This window comes from Varanus komodoensis, unplaced genomic scaffold (assembly GCF_004798865.1).
Source record: "Varanus komodoensis strain SLA01 unplaced genomic scaffold, ASM479886v1 scaffold23, whole genome shotgun sequence".
Taxonomy (NCBI): Eukaryota; Metazoa; Chordata; class Lepidosauria; order Squamata; family Varanidae; genus Varanus; species Varanus komodoensis.
The window spans coordinates 14,626,215-14,646,520 of NW_025335627.1; the positions used below are offsets into that span (position 1 = coordinate 14,626,215).

The 20,306-nt window shown below is 44.1% G+C and overlaps 1 protein-coding gene across 7 annotated transcripts in view; it reads left to right on the forward strand.

The window, feature by feature from the left end:
- The window catches only part of ERBB4 (erb-b2 receptor tyrosine kinase 4), a 935,345-nt gene that overhangs the window by 325,290 nt on the left and 589,749 nt on the right, over nt 1-20,306 (forward strand). The window lies entirely within an intron of this gene.

The following is a 20,306-nucleotide window of genomic DNA, read 5'->3' on the forward strand; positions in this document are numbered from 1 at the left end:
CGTTTAGGGCTTTATAGGTCATAACCAACACCTTGAATTGGGCCCGGGCTTCAATGGGCAGCCAGTGAAGCTGTCGGAGGACTGGAGTCATGTGAACATAACGCCCCGTCCCCGTCAGCAACTTGGCAGCTCTATTTTGAACCAACTGAAGTATCCGGACCGTCTTGAAGGGAAGCCCCACGTAAAGCGCGTTACAGAAGTCAAGGCGGGAAGTCACCAGTGCGTGTGTCACCGTCGCCAGGCAGTCGTACTCCAGGTAGGGGCGCAGCTGATTAATCAGCCGAAGCTGAAGGAAAGCGCTCCTTGCCACCGCTGTCACCTGAGCTTCCAATGAAAGCTCCGGGTCAAGGAGTACTCCTAAGCTGCGGACCTTGTCCCTAAGAGGGAGTGCAGCCCCATTCAGGGCCAGGTCAAATCTACCCTCTCCGAAGCCCGATCTGCCAACCAACAGGACCTCCGTCTTGTCTGGATTGAGCTTCAGTTTATTGGCTCTCATCCAACCCATAACCTCAGCCAAGCATCGGTTCAGCACAGCCACTGCCTCACCTGGATTAGTGGAAAACGAGAGGTATAGCTGCGTATCATCAGCGTACTGATGATTCTGTAGCCCACACCTCCTGCTGACCTCTCCCAGCGGTTTCATATAGATGTTAAACAGCAAAGGGGACAAAATGGACCCCTGCGGTACTCCATGGCATAGCTGCCATGGCGCAGAGCCCTAGTCCCCCAGCACTACCTTCTGGAATTGGCCGTTGAGATAGGAGCGGAACCACTGCAAAGCAGTGCCTCCAACTCCCAATTTATCCTTACAGCAGCACAGCCAGGTAGGTTATTCTAAGAAAAGGTGTCTGCCTAAGGTAGCATGAACTCTGTAGCTGAGTTGCAATTTGAACTTAGATCTCCCCAGTCCTGGTCTGGAACACTACACCATTACCGCAGTATTAATTGAAAAATTGGGAAAGTGAGAGCAAGTTACACAGTCGTCCTCTCTGTCATTCTCACTGGGCGCACACACTCTTTGTCCCATGCTTCAGCCATGGCAAGCCGTGTTGCTGACTCTGTCCTGGGCAGAAGATGAATGACATGGGACTTCGGAGCTGATCCAATCAGCTCCAGGTCTTCTTTGTCCACCCTTCCCCAACAGCTGCTACATGACTGTTGAAGTATAAAGCAGCTTTCTTCATCTTGATGAAGAAAGATTTCCACAGAAATCCAGAGTAACTTTTCCCATAATTTGCTGTGCTGGCTGAGGTGGCTGGGAGCTATCATCCCAAACATCTGGAAAGGTCTAGGTGGAGGAAGCCTGGGCTAAAGCATAGGCGTAGCTCAGACCCTTGGTAGGTAGCAATTGGATTCTCAGTCTGGAGTTTCTGTCACATGCTTTGTGATTTTTAGACTTGTTTTGCACTCTGAATTCTGGAATAAGTTTTGCTGCTGCTTTGCCAAGGGAAAGTGGATGAGTCCTGGTGTTCCCATGCTGCTCGGTGAAGCTGCAAGCCACCTCTTCCAGCTTGGACTCCCAGGACAAAACACAGCAATAGCATTCAGGGCACTCAGCGTGTAACAGATAACTAGTGATTTACTATCATTTTGCATGCGATGTGATTTATTGATTTATTGCTACTGGATTAAGTGCTCAGTTGAACTACTGATATTGTTACCCATGCATGATGTATGTATACTATCTCAACAAATTACAGAGTTTATTCCAGGTTCAGCTTTACTCTTCAAATCCATGTCATAATTTCAGAAGCATACAGATGAAAGAAACTGGAGTAGTTAAAAAGGATCCTCTCTGTGTTTGTTGATAGATGATTTCTCTATTATTCCCATGGCTGCATTTTTATAAAATGGCACCATTTTTCTGTTATACCTTTTTAAATCTCATGGTATTGGCATCTTCAGTTTGAATTTAGGAACTCTGAATCTGGGTGGCTGATGAATTGGGTGCTGCATTGTCTGCTTTGGGGGTGTTAAACCTTGTTTAGCCTGAAATCTAAACACAAATGCAGAGACACTTTTGTGGGTTTCAGTGTGGGGACAAAGGCAAAAGGAATAGGGCCAGACTGTAGGATTGCTTAACGTTCTTGCTGACAGGTAGAAAGGCCCTAGGAAGGACCCTTCCACATTTTAGAATGAAGGGAACCATAGAAGCTTCCAAATGGTTTGGAAGGGGAATTAATCTCCTGGGAAAATCCAGAAGTACACATTTGGCACCCAGGTGGATTGGCTTTGGCTCAAAGGCCAGCCGAAAGTCCAGCACCCCGGGTCTACTTTGACTTGCAGCCACACACTTTACCACTGATCGATGGCCCCTTCCTTGTGTAGGAGGTCTCCACTAGAGAGGCCACAGTGATCTGCTGTGTTTGCTTTCCATGGCTGATTTTGTAGTTCTGGTGGTGTGAACATTTCTCCTAGTCTCAGCTGGTATCTGATCCTGTCAGATTTACTTTCCACTGGACTAAAGAAAAATACATGGCAGCTTCATGCATAAACTTGTGCAGCAAGTTAGTTGGTTATTTAGGAAGAGAGACCTGTGCAACATCTGCATGTGGGTGAACACCTGGTTTGTTCTTATAGTTCCTAAAAACAAAAATGTTTGACATACTCCGTAAGTTTTTTACTATCTAATGTCCTAAACTATGGGCCAGAAAAGTGGAAAGTTCTGTGGACAGAAATTGATAGATTTTATTATTTCCTAGCATATGTGCTATAACTGGAAAGCTGGGCTCCCAGAATGACCTCTGTTCTCAGCTGTGGGATCTATTTGCCTAAATATATCGTTCTTTGAACACAATCATCTAGGTATGTGTGAGGAATCCTGAAAACCTATGGATTGTGAGGAATCGTGTGTGAGGGAACTTGAACATCTCATGGACTTTCATGATTTGGTCCCCTAGACTCTGGGTCACCAGCCCTGAACTGGTGTCAGTTCAGTCTGTTGAGCAAGCTTGTGTACTTCCATCTCCAAGATGAGCTACAATTTGTACATTTGAAGAAATGCTAAGGAAAGTTGGATAAACTTATGCCATTTGTGTAAATCAACAGACAAAAAGCACACAGTCCATATGTAATTTGCACAGATTACATAAAGACTGTGTGCTTTTCAGGTACTGATCTGAGCAAATTGACCCATTTTGTATAATTGGTCTAATTTCTGCATGCTTTTTAGGTCTCATAAAAATGCATGAATTTGCACAAATCGTATACACATAATGCAAATTGTACAATTTGCATAACTTTCATTTGTGTTTTTTTAAAATGTGCAACTCACAACCTCCCTGAAATGTAACTTCTGAAATGAATATTTTAAAATTATTTAAAGAAAACACATAAAATAGTCTCATGTTTCTAATTTAGAAGAATAGTTTATCCTCAGGTTTACTGCTGTGACTCTGGGAAGTAAACAGACAACTATATTAATACAAAACTATATTAATATATGTATTTAATATTTCATGAATATTTTGTCTCCTGTAGTCAAGTTCTGATATTCCATTATTTACTTTTGGCAGCCCTTCTATCTGTCCATAACTTTTTCTGTAATGATTGCAGATTTTTGTGCTTTTTAAAGTTTACTGATGGGGGGATTTTTCTCTATACATGGGTTAAGGTGCCGGGGAGACTGGAGGTTTAAATTGGGGTCTGATTAATTTAGCCACAGGTGTACAAGTGCACCATCCTGTTTGTGTTTAGACAAAAAGTACCCAATATTCAGAGCATGCTCAGAGCTATAGGACTTTTCCCTGGCTAAACATAGATAGGAGTGCATCCCAAAGGGATGAAATTTGGCTTATACCTGGGTGGGTGAATTTTTTAATCAAACAAGAATTCAGATATTTCCAACAATTTTTCCAGCATTGTATTTGGTAGAATACATGAAGTATTCACTGTTGATGAGAAAACTATCTTGACTTTTCTTCCAGGGATACAGATTTTATAGGCCATGGGAGGGAGGCGGACACGTCTGTGTTTTCAAAAGATGGCGACAGCAGAGATGAGCAACTGCATTCCAGGGCTGAAGCTCTAAGTAATTGCTGTGGTAAACAGTGTATAGAAGATAACATATTTCTGTGTTATATTAATATCTCAATCAACAGATATGGAAGTTACCAAATATACAAAATAACAAAAGGGAGGATTTGTTACTGAAAGATAATTGTAGTCCTTTCAAGAAATAATCCAGGAACGCAAAACACATTTGTGCAGGAAACAATGGTGATATTTACTAATCTGTGTGACAGAGATAAATTGTAATTCAGTAAATTCAATGGAAGGATTGATTTTTGTGAAACTTAATGACTTGATTAGAAGGCAAAATGAAGTTTCGTCAGAGGGACATGCAAATAAAGAAGGACCCACTAAACCTGTCAGTTGTTAGTAATGTGAACATTAAAAAAGAGCTATGTGGCATACTGTAGAATTACGAAATTGATCTTCTATTAATCATGGCCTGTCTTTAAGCTGAAAAGTAAACAAGGGGGAACATTTTCTGTGGTGGTACTAGATTTTGTACAGTGTTTTGATTATTCAAGCACTGGAACATTATGTTTACATGATTTTCTTTAGTCATGACCAAATCCTACACAGGCTTGGGCAGAGCATGTCTCAGGTTTTCATCTTGAGCATGAAGGCTGGGTAGCAAATCCTAGTTTGGGTAATCCAGCTGTCAGTCCCAGAACTGCTGTGTCAGCAAGTATTTTGAATGTGCACTAACCTGGCCTTGTAAGGCTATGCTGCTTGGGCAGTGCAGAAAGTGGCCGTGGGCCTTGCAGGCAAGGGAACACTCAAGGTTTTCGGAATATCATAAAGGAGTCTTCTAGGAGGGGCCAAGGTGACTGATTTCTAGAAATTCATCCTTAAAACTGAAGCACTGAGGACAGCTTAAGACGTGCACTCGCACTTCCCGCTGCCCCTGCGCCTGCCTGCCCCTACCATTTGAGCCCTGAGCACCAGAATAAGGTAGGACATTCAGATGCCTTCCTTGGCTGTGATGCTGCTGTGGCTGGGAGGTGCTGCAAACCTGCTCCCTATGCTCTGCCCTCCGCATGGTGCTGTGGTAGAGAAGAACATGGGGCGGGACTGAAGTAGCTGTATAGCTTAAGAACTGTACCTATAAGGAGGAGCTGTTGAGCGTAGCAGAAGACTCTGTGGGTATGCCTTGAGAAGTTTTCCATTTCGTGGGGGAAAACCCTAGAAATTCTTGGAAGTTAAATTACGCAGTGTTATACGTGCACAAAATTAGTTGTGGCCCTCTCTTGTATTCGAGAGGTGAAAGGAGGTGAAGGGAAGCTACGCGTGCAACTTAACTGCAGGGTCAGTAAAATCCAAACATTAAACTCCTCCAGCATCGATCACTACAAAGCACATGGCCACCATAAGGAGGATTAGGGCCCCAAGGGCTGCCAGTGTTCTCCACCCTTCCTTAAAACGACTGCACTCCATCCTTCAGAACTATTGGTAAAACTGCCGAAAGGATGCAGTGCAAAGGGTGTCCTCCTGAATGTGGGAAATCATCCGCCCAATTCTATGCATGTTTACTTGGGTGAGCCCACTTCATTCACTGGGACTTGCTTTTAAGTAAGTGTGCACAGGAGTGTGAGTTAGGAGTGAGGGATGTGGTTTGGGGCCAGAACTCTGCCAGATTTTCTTGGCGTGGCTTTCCATACTGTGACCTGCTTTCTTTCTGCCCTAAGTCAGGTTTGCACTGGGTGTTCGCGTGGGTTTCTGGCAGCATGGGAGGGCAACTATTCTGCATTGTATTACAGATGTGCAGGCATAACCAGCAAGACCAACCTGCACGCAAGCTGTGCGTGCACCCAATACACCAGCAGAGTTCTGTTTCTGCAGAAGGGCCTTGTGAGCTTTGTTTATGTGCTCGAGCTGGTTTATTTGGGCACGTGTTCCTTCTGGGCTTTGTGCAGAGTGTGGCTAACTGTGTGGAAGGGGGTCAGGTGGGGAGGCAAGGCATATTTTTTGGAAAAGGGCAGAGGATGTTCCCTGCTGGAGGAGAAGGTCCATCCACATCTCCTTGCCCTCTAGCCACTCTCTACTACAATCCTACTTAATATCAACATCAGATTCAATGTGGCATGTTGGTGATATTAAAACTGTATGCACCCTCCCACCTGCATATATAATACGGACGGCAGCCCCGCAAAGCCTTCCATTATTTTTCTGCATGTAACTTTGATCTGGTTTCTGGCACATTTGCCCTGTGTTTGCGTGTCACTTGAGTGCATACAGTTTGCCTGCACTGTGCCCCTTGAGATAGGAATGGTAACTGAGGAGGAGGAAGTATTTATTAAACTCAGTGTTTGGTGCCCTTTAGGCACTAGCCAGTAGGTCAGCCAGCCCAGAGAACAACTGCGGAATGCATGTGTCCGGAGGGGTGGGGGGGGACGGGATGTTCCTTTCTAGAAGATCAAAGACTTGTGTATCCAATAAAAGCTTGTTCCTAGTCTGCGATGAGGAATCCCAGTGAGTTGTAATAACGCTTGCTAATGATCTGTTTGTTAATATGACATGGAATATGGTAACACATCACCATTTCAAAGAGGATATGGTGAGATGGTCTGCATTTAGAACTAATCAGTACATGATACACAGTGACACTGCTGCTAATTAATGAGCGACAAGCGTTGAATGGAATTTATTTATTTATTTATTTATTAAAAGCTTTTGTATGCTGTCCTATTATACAAGATCTCAGGACGGCTTACAATTTAAAAAAACAATTAAAACAACAATTGCAATAAATGATAAAAGAGAACAAAACAATAAATTACAAAACAAGCAGAGCAACTAAACTTAAAAACTATTAATGTTTAACATATTGTTTAAATAAAAAGGTTTTGGCCTGGTGCGGAAAAGAGTATAAACTTGGCGCCAGGCGTACCTCTCTGGGGAGTACATTCCAGAGTCTGGGCGCCACAGCAGAGAAGGCCCTACTCCGAGTTGATGACCTTTTAACCTCTGTTAGAGAGGGTTCCTGGAGTAGGGCTTCCCCCATAGATCTTAAGGGGCGTGAGGGCATATAAGGAAGGAGACATTCCTTCAGGTATCCTTGTCCCAAGCTGTTTAGGGCAGCACCTTGAATTGGGCCCGGACTTCATCTGGAAGCCAGTGGAGCTGAGAGAGGACCGGCGTTACATGAGAATAATGGCTGGTCCCCATCAGCAGCCTGGCAGCTCTGTTCTGTACCAGCTGAAGTATCTGAACCATTTTCAAGGGCAGCTCCATGTAGAGCACGTTGCAGTAGTCCAACCGGGAAGTTACCAGGGCATGTATCACTGTTGCTAGGGAGTGCTCATCCAGGTAAGGACGCAGCTGATGGATCAGTCGAAGTTTTAGAAAAGCACTCCTCGACACCTCCACCACCTGGAACTCCAGTTACTGCTCTGGGTCAAGGAGTACTCCCAAGCTGCGGACCCTGTCCTTTAGAGGGAGTGCTACTCCGTCCAGAACTGGGTCAAAATCACCTACCTGGAGACCTGCATCACTCACCAACAGGACTTCCGTCTTATCTGGATTAAGGCTCAGTTTATTGGCCCTCATCCAGCCCATTACCTCGGCCAGGCACTGGTTCAGTACAGCCACCGCCTCACCTGGAGCAGTTGTAAATGAGAGGTAGAGCTAGGTGTCATCAGCATACTGATGGCTCTGCAGCCCAAACCTCCTGATGAGCTCTCCCAGGGATTTCATGTTGATGTTAAAGAGCAAGGGGGACAAAATGGAGCCCTGCAAAAACTCCATGGCAAAGCTGCCATGGCACAGAGCTATAGTCCTCCAGCACCACCATCTGGAATCGGCTGGCCAGATAGGAGTGGATCTATCTGCCACGCAGTGCCTCCTACTCCAAAGTCAGCCAGCCTATCCAGAAGGATACCATGGTTGATGGTATTGAAAGCCGCTGAGAGGTCCAGGAGAACCAACAGGGACACACTCCCCCATCCCTCTCCCTGCACAGGTCATCGTACAGGGCGACCAAGACAGATTCAGTACCATAACCGGGTCTGAAGCCGAACTGAAATGTGTCCAGATAATCAGTTTCATCCAAGAGTGCCTGGAGTTGTCCCACCACCACCCGCTCTAACACCTTGTCCAAAAACGGAATATTGGCCACAGGTTACTTTACAGAATCTTTTTCTTGTAAATCCTGCCATTGTCATTTCATTATGTTTTTCCTAGGAAGGTTGTGTGGATTCCATCCTGACATCCCCTTTCCTCCCATACACACTTTTTAATGCATTGTATATTATTGATTGGATTGGATTTGTATCCTTCCATTTTTTTAAAGCACTTAAGGTGGTTTTCAGTCATAGGTATACAGTGGTACCTCAGGTCACGAACGCCTCAGTTCACGACCAAATTGGGTCACGAACAGAAATTTCAGAAAAAAATTTCCTCAGGTCGTGAACTCCGCATCAGGTGATTATCGTGATCGTGCCCGTCTCCCCACTCAGTGTGCCCACGATCGTGCCTGTTTTCCCTGTGATTAAAAAAATATATATTTACAGAACGGATTAACCTTATTTACATTGAATCTTATGGAGAAATTTGACTTGGCTCATGACCAAGTTGGGTTGCAACCAGAGTTGTGGAATGGATTAAGTTCATGAGCCAAGATACCACTGTATATATCCATGGCAAAATCAGACATTTCCAGGAACATGCGTTGTTGGCATAATTGCACTGCTGGCTACTGTTGCAGCCTGGGAATATAGTCTTCATGATGCGATTGCACAATTCAATATCTAATAATATCCAAGATTAAAACTTTGCCTGTAGCTTTGGAAAAAAACAGGTCTATAAGGGAAAACAGCTCACAGGAAGTAAACACAGGACTTCTTTTTTTAAAAAAAGTGATTAATTTTGTATCTCCCTAAGTGCCTATAAGCCTGAGCACTCTTGCTGGTTCTTTATTTGCGGAAGTGTCAGCTGGACGATTAGTGCGGCTTCAACCTATATTTTAAAAAGGTAAATTGCATCTGACTGTGATGGCACTAATTATGGCAGTGAGGTTCAAGCTGAGACCCCCTGCTGGTGAACTTAGCTAATAAACCATCTGTGACTGACGGGAGTTTCTACTCTTCTAGACAACTGGAATTTCATAAAACTGCTCTGTTCTCCCAGCCCCTTCCTGTTGCTGCACCAGTGTCTTCAGAAAAGAAAATGACATAAATGTGATAAATCCAGAGTTACCACATGGCAATCGTAACCACACATTGCTAAGACCAGCAGGATTTAGAACGCAAAACTCAGGTGTGGGTTACAGAGCTCTAATAAGAAGAATTTCAGCTCGTTTGCTTTCTGTCACATCAAGAAGAAAGAAAACAGTTACCTATACCATACAAAGACATCTCAGGGACATGTTTTTGAGGTATTTGACCAAACATTATTAACTCACAGCAGGGGCAAATAATCACAGAAGCAGTGCCAAGTGCATTCCTGTGACATGGTCATCCATCCAATAATTGTATAGTACACTTGAATTGTGGTGGCACTCATCCACTTCTTTCCCATTAACTTTGCATCTGCACATGGAAGCAAAGTGTCAAGCTTTTCCTTCATGCTTGGAGACATTGCCTGAAACACGGTGATGGTCTGGATCATTGTTATTAATTAAAATGTTCCTATTAGCCCATTTTGGTCATACTAAAAGGGAGAACAGACCTGTTCAGATGTGCTGTCTTTTTCTTCAGGATGAAGGGAGAACAAGTGAGCCCAGTTCCTTGAGAGTTCATGGGGGCCTTATGTGATGTCCATTGCATCATTGGGCAGCCAGCGTCTTGAAACCTAATTATTCCTATAATTTTTTAATGGAAAGCCATGGGTTGACTGGACACACATTTCTGCGCGTACGCATTATCTTCAAGTCAGATTCGCTGACTTTCACTGCCATTTATCAGGAACAGATGAGCAGCTTCCAGGTCCTTTGGCAGTGGGTAAGTTCACACACAGCACCACTTGCCACCAGCTGGTTACACGTGCTCTGACATCCCTTTAATATATGCAGGAATGTTTAGTCATAAGTCCCGCTTTAACAAACAGTGCTTTAAATGGGTCACATGCTATGCAGTGTGTGCCTGCCGTAATGACTCCCTCAGCCCTGAGCGTGTGCGTGCACACACACGCAAGAACCCTCAAAGTCAGATGAGGATGGACTTTCAGCCTCTGTGCTAATTTAGGCCATAAGGGGAAAGCTAGAAGGAGCCCTGTCCTTTGATGAAAAGAGACAGGAGACAATAAGCGAGAATATTAAAGCAGCGTCTTGTCTTGTATTTCCTGCTGGCTGGATAAAACAAAATGTAATGCCAAGGCAGCTGATAGTTAGAGATGATTCATGGAAATCGATTAGCAGAAAATGCAGGCTTTACCAAGGCTGATGAAAGACAGACAGTATGGTACAGCGGCTAGAGCAGATCAGGGAAACACAGGCTAGCTCAAATTTCTGTTTCACCCTTCTCTTTTTTTCTGTCTATCCTGCACTACAGATTTGATAATGAAGATTAAAAGAATGTGTATACCCTGCAAGGAGATCTGTGCAGTGAAAGGTGCAATGATAAAATGAAATACACTCTTGAGTTGCCTTAACAACAGACTATGTGTACAAGTACCCAGGCTGCAGTCTGCAGCTTACTTACTAGGGACCAAATGCTATTGAAAGCCATGGGAATTAGTTCAGAGGAAGCATTCCCAAGATTGCATGTGTGTCTTTGGAAACACGAAGCCATAGAACAAAGGTGGCTTACAGTACAATCCTAGCTGTGGTTACTTAGAATGATGTCCAAGTGTGCTTAATTTGCAGCCTTTAGCATAGGGGAAATACAAAAGGTCAGAAAAGCAGAATATGGGGAGAAGAGAGGAGTGGACAAGGCAGCACTGACCACCTTGCTGCACACAACTTCCTTGCCACCACCTTTTAAGCAGGGACTTCATGTGGGCCAAGAAACACCAGAATACCTAGAAAATGTGTGTGCGGAAATGGGCTTCAGGTTGCATTTGGTGTGCTCCTTCATCTGGAAATTAATGTTACAAATTTTCAGATGTCAATAGCTGCATGGATATCAGTTTTTAGAGCTTGAAAATTTGAGTAGCTTTCCCTTGAAACAGTCGCACACAGTTCATGGGCTTGTCTTTAGAACACAGCAGAACTGACCTGCACAAGGTTGTTCGATCGTCCAGCTTGGCTCCATTCCAATATGTCTTAATATTGTCCTTGCCTTTATTATTCTGCTGCCCTTGACTAATTCATAAGGCATATTTTGGTCACCTGCTTAATACCCTGTCAGGTTTTCTAGTATTTTAAGCATCACTGGGGCCTCTGAGAGGAAATAACAGCCATCCTGTTAAAAAGCAAATGGAATTTTTCCTACCCTTGAATGTTCTTCCCATTCCTGAGCTCCTTAAAATGATTGGGGGAAGGGTAAAGCCACGCTCTTCCCCTCATTGATTTGCTGACATTGAATTATAAAGTCCAGTGGAGCGGTTTTCTGTAGTCAACAGCTTTCTGAGACCTTTGGAATAAGAAGTGACTGCCTCAGTGGGCCTCAAATGGGACTGCAGCGCTGGAAAACAGGCAGAGCTTGATTCCTGTTGCTTCTTGAGTGCAGAGGAGCCTTCCCTTTTTCTGGTGGAAGCCAGGCCCCATGGCTTTCTTCACAGAGTTCCTATTTATTTATTTATTTATTTATTTATTTATTTATTTATTTAAAACATTTGTATCCCGTCCTTCCTGATAAAATGTCTCAGGACGGTTTACAATAATTAAGTTCATAGTTCATAGGCACAGAGAATTTGCCACTGCCAAGCCAACGTGGGCAGGATGTAGCTGGGCACAGCAACCGCAGTCCGCTCGGCGTGAGGTCTCCCAAGAAGCAGCTCCTCAAAGAATCCACCCTGCCAGGGACTGGGAGATCATTAGCCCCATCAGGTTCAAAGTGGCAGCAGTGGCTGAGAAGCTACAGAGAAAGCGTGGGGAAGGAGAAGGGCCAGGTGATGAAAGAGTTACTCCAAGTATTGCAAAGACTGCAGAGAGGGGCACCCTTGTTACGACAGGTTCACACCAGTGACTTACATGCAAGCCTCAATGATACTTGCAACCGAAAGCCCCCTGTTGGCCCTACACCAGTAGCCCTTTAGCAAGAATACCCCATATGGAGAAGGAACCTTTTGCAGAACACAAGATTTCTCTCCACTATATCCTGCTATATTCCACACCTTGACTTGCCTACTTACATTTTTGTGCTCTCTCAACCATTCAATGGGATTTGTGTGAAAGGCTTAGGGGGTGCAGGGGAGGCTGTGTTGTATTCATATAAGCTCTGTCCTCCATTCTCCTATCACCGCCTTGGATCCTCTACCTGAGACAGCTGCCTCAGCCTGCCTAATGGTAGGACTGGCCCTGACACTTAAGGCACCTCTCAAAAGTTCTGCTGCCCCCAGTATTTTTTCTGTTGCTGTTTGATCCCACTCATCTTTCTCCTTTATAAATGTGAACTTTTTGCTCAATCTTTGTACTTCTGACAGGACCCAGTGAAGGAATTCTTGGAAACCAAACAGCTATCAATGCTTCTTCATGTGTCATCCATCCATAAGAGGAAATCTCTGTGTTGCATCAGTGGAAGAAGTTTGCTGTGCATTTGCAAAAGTGTAGTGCTTCTACCCTGCCTTTGAAATGTCATCCCAAGAGAAAACAGAGAGGCCAGACTTCTCTAACCAGCGCACGGCTTTGCGGCCCTTACACCCAAGGGAGATTAGTAGGCCAAGGGATGGAAGGGTGAAGTCCTTGGCAGTGGAGCAGAGTGGATAGCTTTGCTGTGGAGGTTTGCTATATAAGGTTTCACGGTATCAGTGGGAATGTCAGCCTCTGCAAAGCCAGGCCTATTTGCAACTTTGAAAACAAATGAACAAAATAAAGGAGATGGCTTCTTCAGTAAATGTGTGCCTGCATGCCATTTGATGGTCATTTAAGAAGATTTCATTGGTGAATTTTAGGCTGGTGCCTTCCAGATGTATTAAACTTCAGTTCCCAGCATCCTCCAGCTACATGAGGACAGAAGGCATGTTTAGTTTGATTGTAATGAAGAAGCTAATTGGGCAGGGAGGGGGAGAAATACTTGTCTTTCTGCTTTCTTGAGTTCACTCCACCAGAACTAAATCTTTGCAATTTATGGCACCATTTCTTTATGGGGGAAAGTCCACTATAATTCAAGCTAAATAACTCATACATATGAGTATAACAGAGCAGGGAAATGCATTGGTGTTGATATCATCCTCCAATCAAGTGAGAGGAGTGGCTCTTGTTCTTAGCCTACTCGTTGCTGTGGCTTTTAGCAATGGGAGCCTCTAGAAGTGCTTTTCTCAGAGAAGGCATTGTACCTGATTCTTCTTTCAGGTGTTAGCAGCTAACCCCAGTGCTGCAGTGAATGGCCAAAATTTTATCAGAAGCAGTATGGGAGTGGTTAGAACCCAGTAAGAAGCTGGAGCCGGATAATTTAGCTATGCCTAGTTACTCATGCAATGGTAAGATGATTGGGGAGAGGGGCTGGTTTGGGCCTAACCAGCTTGTGAGCTATCAAAATCAATGTGAGCTTATCTCTATCAGTTTTCTCAGGGGAAAGCAGTGGGGAGTTGAGTCACGCCCATCCAGCTGCTAGTTTTTGCCTTTGAATGCCATGCCTATAGATAAGAAAGGCAGCAACTTATCAGTGAAAAACTAGCAAAAGGGGCAGGGTTTTCAGAGGTGACACACAGGTAGATATGTCAGTTTAGGAGAGCAGATCAGAAATAACTATTTGGCAGAGGGTTCAGCTAAGGGGTCGGATCCACTGTCAATCAGGTCATCAGGAAGGGATGCTTTTAGTCAGTGCCTGGGCCAGAGTACATGGCTGAGCACATCTTGCCTAGTTTCCCTCTTTTGTTGTTTGCTATTACTCTACGCCATTTACTGCCCGTAACCCTTCCTGTTTGGGACTTTCGGCTGAACTTTAGTTGGTTTCGCCTGAATTATCTGTGAAGCTGGAATGGTGTCTGTTTCCCCTGTGAATTAACAGCCAGCCTTGAAATGTATTGTTATATTTTCCATAGACCCCGAATTTGTGTCTGTTCTTGATTGTGTATCCTCATCTTCAGTAGCTGTGAGAGTCTGGTGACATGGACTGATTGTGATTCCTAGATTTGTCTACTCCATCCATGTAACATGGAAATACTGAAGTTATATCTATGGCCTTCTATGTCTCTGAATGTTTGGCTTTACTCTGGACCTAAATTTTGACTCTTGGATTTGGTAGGTTTGTACTTGTCTAGTGTGGAGGTACCAGCAAATGATTCAAAGGTGATCTCATTCTCTCTGTGTAGCTATAGCTAGGTCTTTTCATTTATTCCAGAAATCAGTGGAACCCCTTGTCCTGTTTCCAGAACAATAGAGAGTGCAATGGGAAAAACAAACTGCATTTATCTCTGTTATAGTTATAATTATTTTTATTGTTTGAGCAGGTAATTCTTCTATCATTAATTGCCATCAGCTACATGATTCCTGGCGAGTTCCAACCATTAACCTTCTGCTGTAAGAGCTAAGAAGCTTATCTGCAAAACCTGGTTTTGCTACTAGTGAAATTTCTCACTGTTTCTGGGGTTTTGGATCAGCTTGTCAAGTTGGCATGTAAAATCAGCCTTGAGTGGTCTCTGGTTCATTCCCACAACTAGCCTTCTGAATTTTTCCTGAAAAATCATAGATTTGGCTGTCTATGATAGCTTAGATCAGCCACAAAGCTTGGGATGGGTTGCTTTTATTTTGTTACTCTGATCCCAAAGTTTCTTTCCAACATTTTTACCACTAGCTTGTTACTACCTTGGAGATAGGAGCTTCCAGGTAAATGTGTGGGGTTTCCTGCCAGGTTTTTGAGCCTTAGAAGATTCTATTTTACAGACAAAAAGATCTCCACCTGAAAGCACAAAACTGGGTGCATTACAGAAAGAACAGCCTGTTGGCTCTGCTAATTCATTTTACTTCCTCTACCTGCTCATGAATTCAGAGAAGAAATGCTACTGAGGTGTTTTGTTTTGTTTTGCTTCAATTGCGGGATGGTGGGTTCTCAGTAGAAAGCATACTACCATAATAGTTTAATTAAATCTTGGTTAAACCTGTGAGGATTGGCAAAAGTGTCATCTTCTGCTGAGTCTCCCAAAACACTAGAGGAGCGTTGGAGAAACATTAGTGTCAGTTAATTTTAATTTCGTTCTTGCTCAGTTGAACAGAGGGTTTTTAAGCCCCAAAGGGAATCTTTTATTCTTAAGCACTTGGTTCATTTGTTCCATGGTGGGAACGTTCTGCATAGCTTTCACTTCTGAAATGTTTGTGGAGATTTTCTTTTCTTTTCTAGTCATTTTCCAGTCCAGCAATGCCATGTGGGTAGAATATTGGGGTGTGGTAGTCTTTAATTAGGCCATTACTCAGTCTAATTACCCACAACAGATATTTGTACCTTTTCATTATGTGACCTATGGATTATGTGGCAATTACTAATTGACTCTAAGAGAGGATTATTATGTAATTTGTGGATCTCAGGGTAACACTTTAATTTTGCAGCACAAGTAACCACGGAGTTACCCTGTAACTACATAATAATTGTACTGCAATCAAATGGTGAATAATTACACGTAATTATATTGATCTGTGTCTTGTGAAATTAAACACTGATCACCACAACCCCACACTACCACCCCTGAAGTTGTCTCTTTTGCACAAGTGAAAATAGTGCGATAAAACATTTTCTTCTGTAATTTTCCAAACACAGTTTTGAAATCTCAATTGGAGACAAAGGCTCTCTTCTCATAACCTCTTGAGATGAAAGGTGCCAAGGCTGCCTTGGGGCTGAAGGGGACCAAGACTGATATCAAATGAACAAATTGGCACCCATTTCTGTGTGTCTGAGCCCTGTTAGTTAAATAACATTTACGGCAAGCAGCTGCCTGCGGCATTCAAGCACTCTTTGGGGCAGTGCCCCTCCCCCACCAGTCCCACCTACCCTGCTGTTCATGTTCCTAGGCAAATAGCAGGCTGAATCCCAGAGGAACTTCAGCGTCTTCGGAGTTGCCATGGAATTCGTTGCTCCTGCACCAAAGCAATGTGTTGTGCAAGTTAAGTAGACACTAGGTCCTCCAGGAGAGTGCCAGCTTTACAAAGGAGTGGGGGAAGGAAAATCTATCATGCTTTGAAACAGAGAAGCATAATTCAGGAAGGGCCGCAAATGGTTTGGTCCCGGCATTGCAACAGATGTAGTAGAAGCTCCTCAGTGGATCAATTCTTGCTTTATACACACACAGGCACATGCATGCAAAAGGACCTCTTTGTTTTGTTTGTGATTATTCATCTAGCAGTTTGTTGCATGTGCCCTCTTTCTCCCTTTTTCTGTTCTCTCATAGAAACCAAAGTTCTATCACAACATAGGAAAGCTTTCTCTGCTGCCAGCTATATGCAGGAAGGGAAAGAAAGGCAAGCACAAGACAAAAACAAAGGCCGGCAAGTAATAATTCTTGTCCCAAAAGAACAATAGGCTTTGCTAGAGCAGTAGAAGCAGGTAGGGGCAATGGGTTGTGTGGGTTCTAAAATTCTAAAATAAAATTTTAGATTGCATCTAAAATTCTCCCTTCTACACAGTTCTGAAAGGCACAGGAGACCTGTCTTCAATTGCATCCAGTCACTTCCTCCTAGCATCAGTTGTTCCACCCCGGACATGTCCTGTTGGCTTTGGTGTTGACTGCTTATTTGATGGCATGATTGGAGGCTATCCTGGTTTCCAGGAGTAGAGGAAAGAACGAAGTCTGCTGAAGGACTTCCAGACACATTTGAGTTGATCTGAAAATAACTGAGAATCCCCTTCTGTAATTGCCTAGCAACGCAGAAACCCTCTTCATTCTTTGCAGACCACAAAGAACTGGTCAAAGGAAGTGTAACTGCTTGATGGCAGCATCCCTTAAAAGACTGGTGTTGCGTGGTTTTTAGCATGCCTGCACACATTAAAATGTTCTGAATTCAGTGCTTCCTAGAGTTAAGAGTTATACCCTGTAGCCTCACCGAGCTTACTGCAAAGGCAGATGAGCACTCTTTGGAGAAAAAATGCTTGCTCAGAAGTGAAAGGATATGAAACGGCAGAAGATTGCTCAGTGAAGAATTGTTGAACCCGTGCTGGCAACAAGCCTGGGAGGCCTGAGTTGAAATCCACTGTGCACTTATGGTGATCAAGAGCAAAGGAAGGAAAGTGTTTGTACCGTTGGAGAGGCATACTGTGCACATTCTAAACCAGCCTTGCCATGCGCAGTGGTTGCAGCGCTGTGGCTGAGCCTGTAAGCCTATCCTTACCTCCCCTGTACTAAGTTCCACTGGACAAAGAGGGACTTGCTCCTACATAGGCATGTATTGCACAGTACAGTCACATGTACATAAGAATACATTGAAAGCCATGCTAGATCAGAGAGCCCTAAACTGGGCTATAGGTTGCAGTAAATAAGTTTTAAAAATGAATCAGCATGGTGCCTAGTCAGCTGCCCACAGGATCCCTCAAGCAGGAGGGGTACAAGACCTCCCCCTGCCCAAGCTCCTCAGTAACTGGTCCATGAGGGCACGCCAGCTCTAATCAAGGCAGTAGCACATAGCCAGCAGAGCTAGCAGCCACTGATAGCCGCCTCCATGAATTTGTCCAGTCCCCTTTTAAAACTGTCCAGGTTGGTTGCCATCCCTACACCTTTATGGAAATGAATTCCTTCGTTTAACTATGCACTGTTCGAAGAAGTACTTGCTTTTATCTGCCCTGAATCTCCCATCGGTCAGTTTCATGGAATGACCCCTCATTTTAGTATGACAGGAGGAGAAATGTCTCTCCACTTTCTCCACACCGTGCATAATTTTAAAGACCCCTATAATGTCTATTTTCTGTGCTAAATGATTGGAATTATTGTAACCATTCCTTATAAAACAGCTGCCCTTGGCATTTTAGTTGCCCTTCTCTGCACTTTCGCCAGTGCAATAATGGCCTTTTCCAGGTGTGGCAACCAGAACTGCACACAGCTTTCTAACTTTGGTCACACCAAAGATTTTGTAAGGAGAGTATAATCTTGACAGTTTTATTTTCAATACCTTTCCTAATTAAACCTATCAGGGAGTTTCCCTTTTTCACAGCAGCTGTGCACTTGGTTGTCCTTTTCCTTTCTTAGTCACTGGCAGCTCAATTTCTACCATAGTTGAAGCTGGGAACTTTTGCTGCAATGTGTTTTACTTTTTACTTGCTTACACTGAACTATATTTGCTATTTCGATGCTGATTCTCCCAGCTTGAAGAGATCCCTCTGGAACTCCTAATAATCCCCTATGGTTTTAATCACCCAAAATACTTGTGTCATTAGCAAACTTGGCCACTTCATGCTTACCTTTATTCCAGATCATTCATGAATAGGTAGAAAAGTATTGGTCCCAAAACAGAATGCTGTGGGTCTCCAGTGATTACATCCCTCCACTGGGGTAAATGATCATTTATTCCCACTTTCTGCTTTCTGTTCTTTAGCCAGTTACTAATTCATAAGAAGACATACTTCTATTTCAGGGTCCTAAATTTGCTCAGGAGCCTTTGGTGAGAGACTTCATCCAAAACCTTTGGAAGTCTAAATCAAATTGCTGCTGTCCATGTGATAAAGGACATGTCCCATGAACTCCAATAGACAGTGAGACAAGCCACCGCCACCATCCCCCCTCATTTATACTCCACTTTTTGTGAGGAACCCATGGATCCTTTTTTGAGCTGTATAACTTTCCTGGATGCAGGGAATGGGTGAGAATTTTCAGTTCACATTTCATAAGGATTTACATAGAAACATAGAAACAGAGCAAGTCAGAAGGGGCCTCCCGGGCCATCCAGCCTGACTGCCGGCACCATCCAGCTCCGCTCACAACATGCCCACCATGTGCATGTCCAGCCTATCTTTGAACACCTGCACTGATGGGGCCTCAACAACCTCTCATGGAAGCCCATTCCACACTCTCGGGGTCCTAGCTGTCAGGAAGTGCTTCCTGGCATCCAAATGGAACCTTGGCTCCCTGAGCTTTGCTCCGTTGGAGCGCGTCCTGCCTTCCTCTGCAGGGGAGAACAGGTCTCTACCCATCTCCACGTGACATCCCCTCACATGCCTGTATGTTGCCAACACATCCCCTCTGAGTCTCCTCCTCTCCAGGCTGAAGAGACCCAGTTCCCTCAGTCTCACCTCATATGGCATCCCCTGCAAACCGGCCACCAACCTTGTGGCCTTACGCTGCACTGACTCCAACCAGGCTATATCCTTTCTGTAATGAGGGGCCCAAAACTGAGCACAATACTCCAGTTATGGGTGCACCAGAGTCGTATAGAGTGGTAGTAATACCTCTCTCGATCTAGAAGCCACACTTCTGGCTATGCAACCAAGGGTGGCGTTCGCCCTCTTGACCACCGCATCACACTGCTGACTCATGTTTAGCCTGCAGTCAACCAGTACCCCCAGGTCCTTTTCACAAGTGCTGCTCTCCAGCCACTTGTCTCCTAACCTGTACTTATGACACCCATTCCTATGCCCCAAGCGCAAGACCTTGCACTTATCCACATTGAACGCCACATTGTGGCCACTGCTCCAGTTTTAATATCGCCTGCGAATTTGATCAGCAGACTGTTCACTCCTTTTTCCATGTCATTTATGAAAAGATTAAACAGGATCGACCCCAGGACAGAGCCCTGGGTGACTCCGCTTGTCACTGGCTGCCATCCCGATGATTCCCCACTAATGGTTACCCTCTGCTTTCGGTCAGTCAACCATGCCCTAATCCACCGGGCAGTACATTGGTGTATCCCAAAACTCCTCAGTTTCTCCGCCAGGATATCATGGGGCACTTGCAAATTTTCTCATTCAGAAAGGTAAGTACTTGAGTTTTAAAATGTGAGAAGAAACTTGAGCTAGCAGATTCATATATCCAGGCCCACGGTTCTCTGAGTACTTTGCTTTTAAAAGTCTGGATTTGAACTCCTGGGTACCATATTTGTGATCTGAAATTAGGGGTATCCCTTTTTTTCTCTTTCTTCATTTTTAACGAATGCATGCCAGGCAACTATAAAATCATCTTCTGCTTGGGACTTTGGTGTAATAGCATTTCATGCTGTTCATTTTTCAGTCAGTATTTACCATATTTTCTTCATATACAGATAGAAAGAGTTTAGGATTAAAAATACAGAATGTGGGAGAAAATGAAAATGATGGATTAATGGAATGGTAATGCCCTTGTTTCCA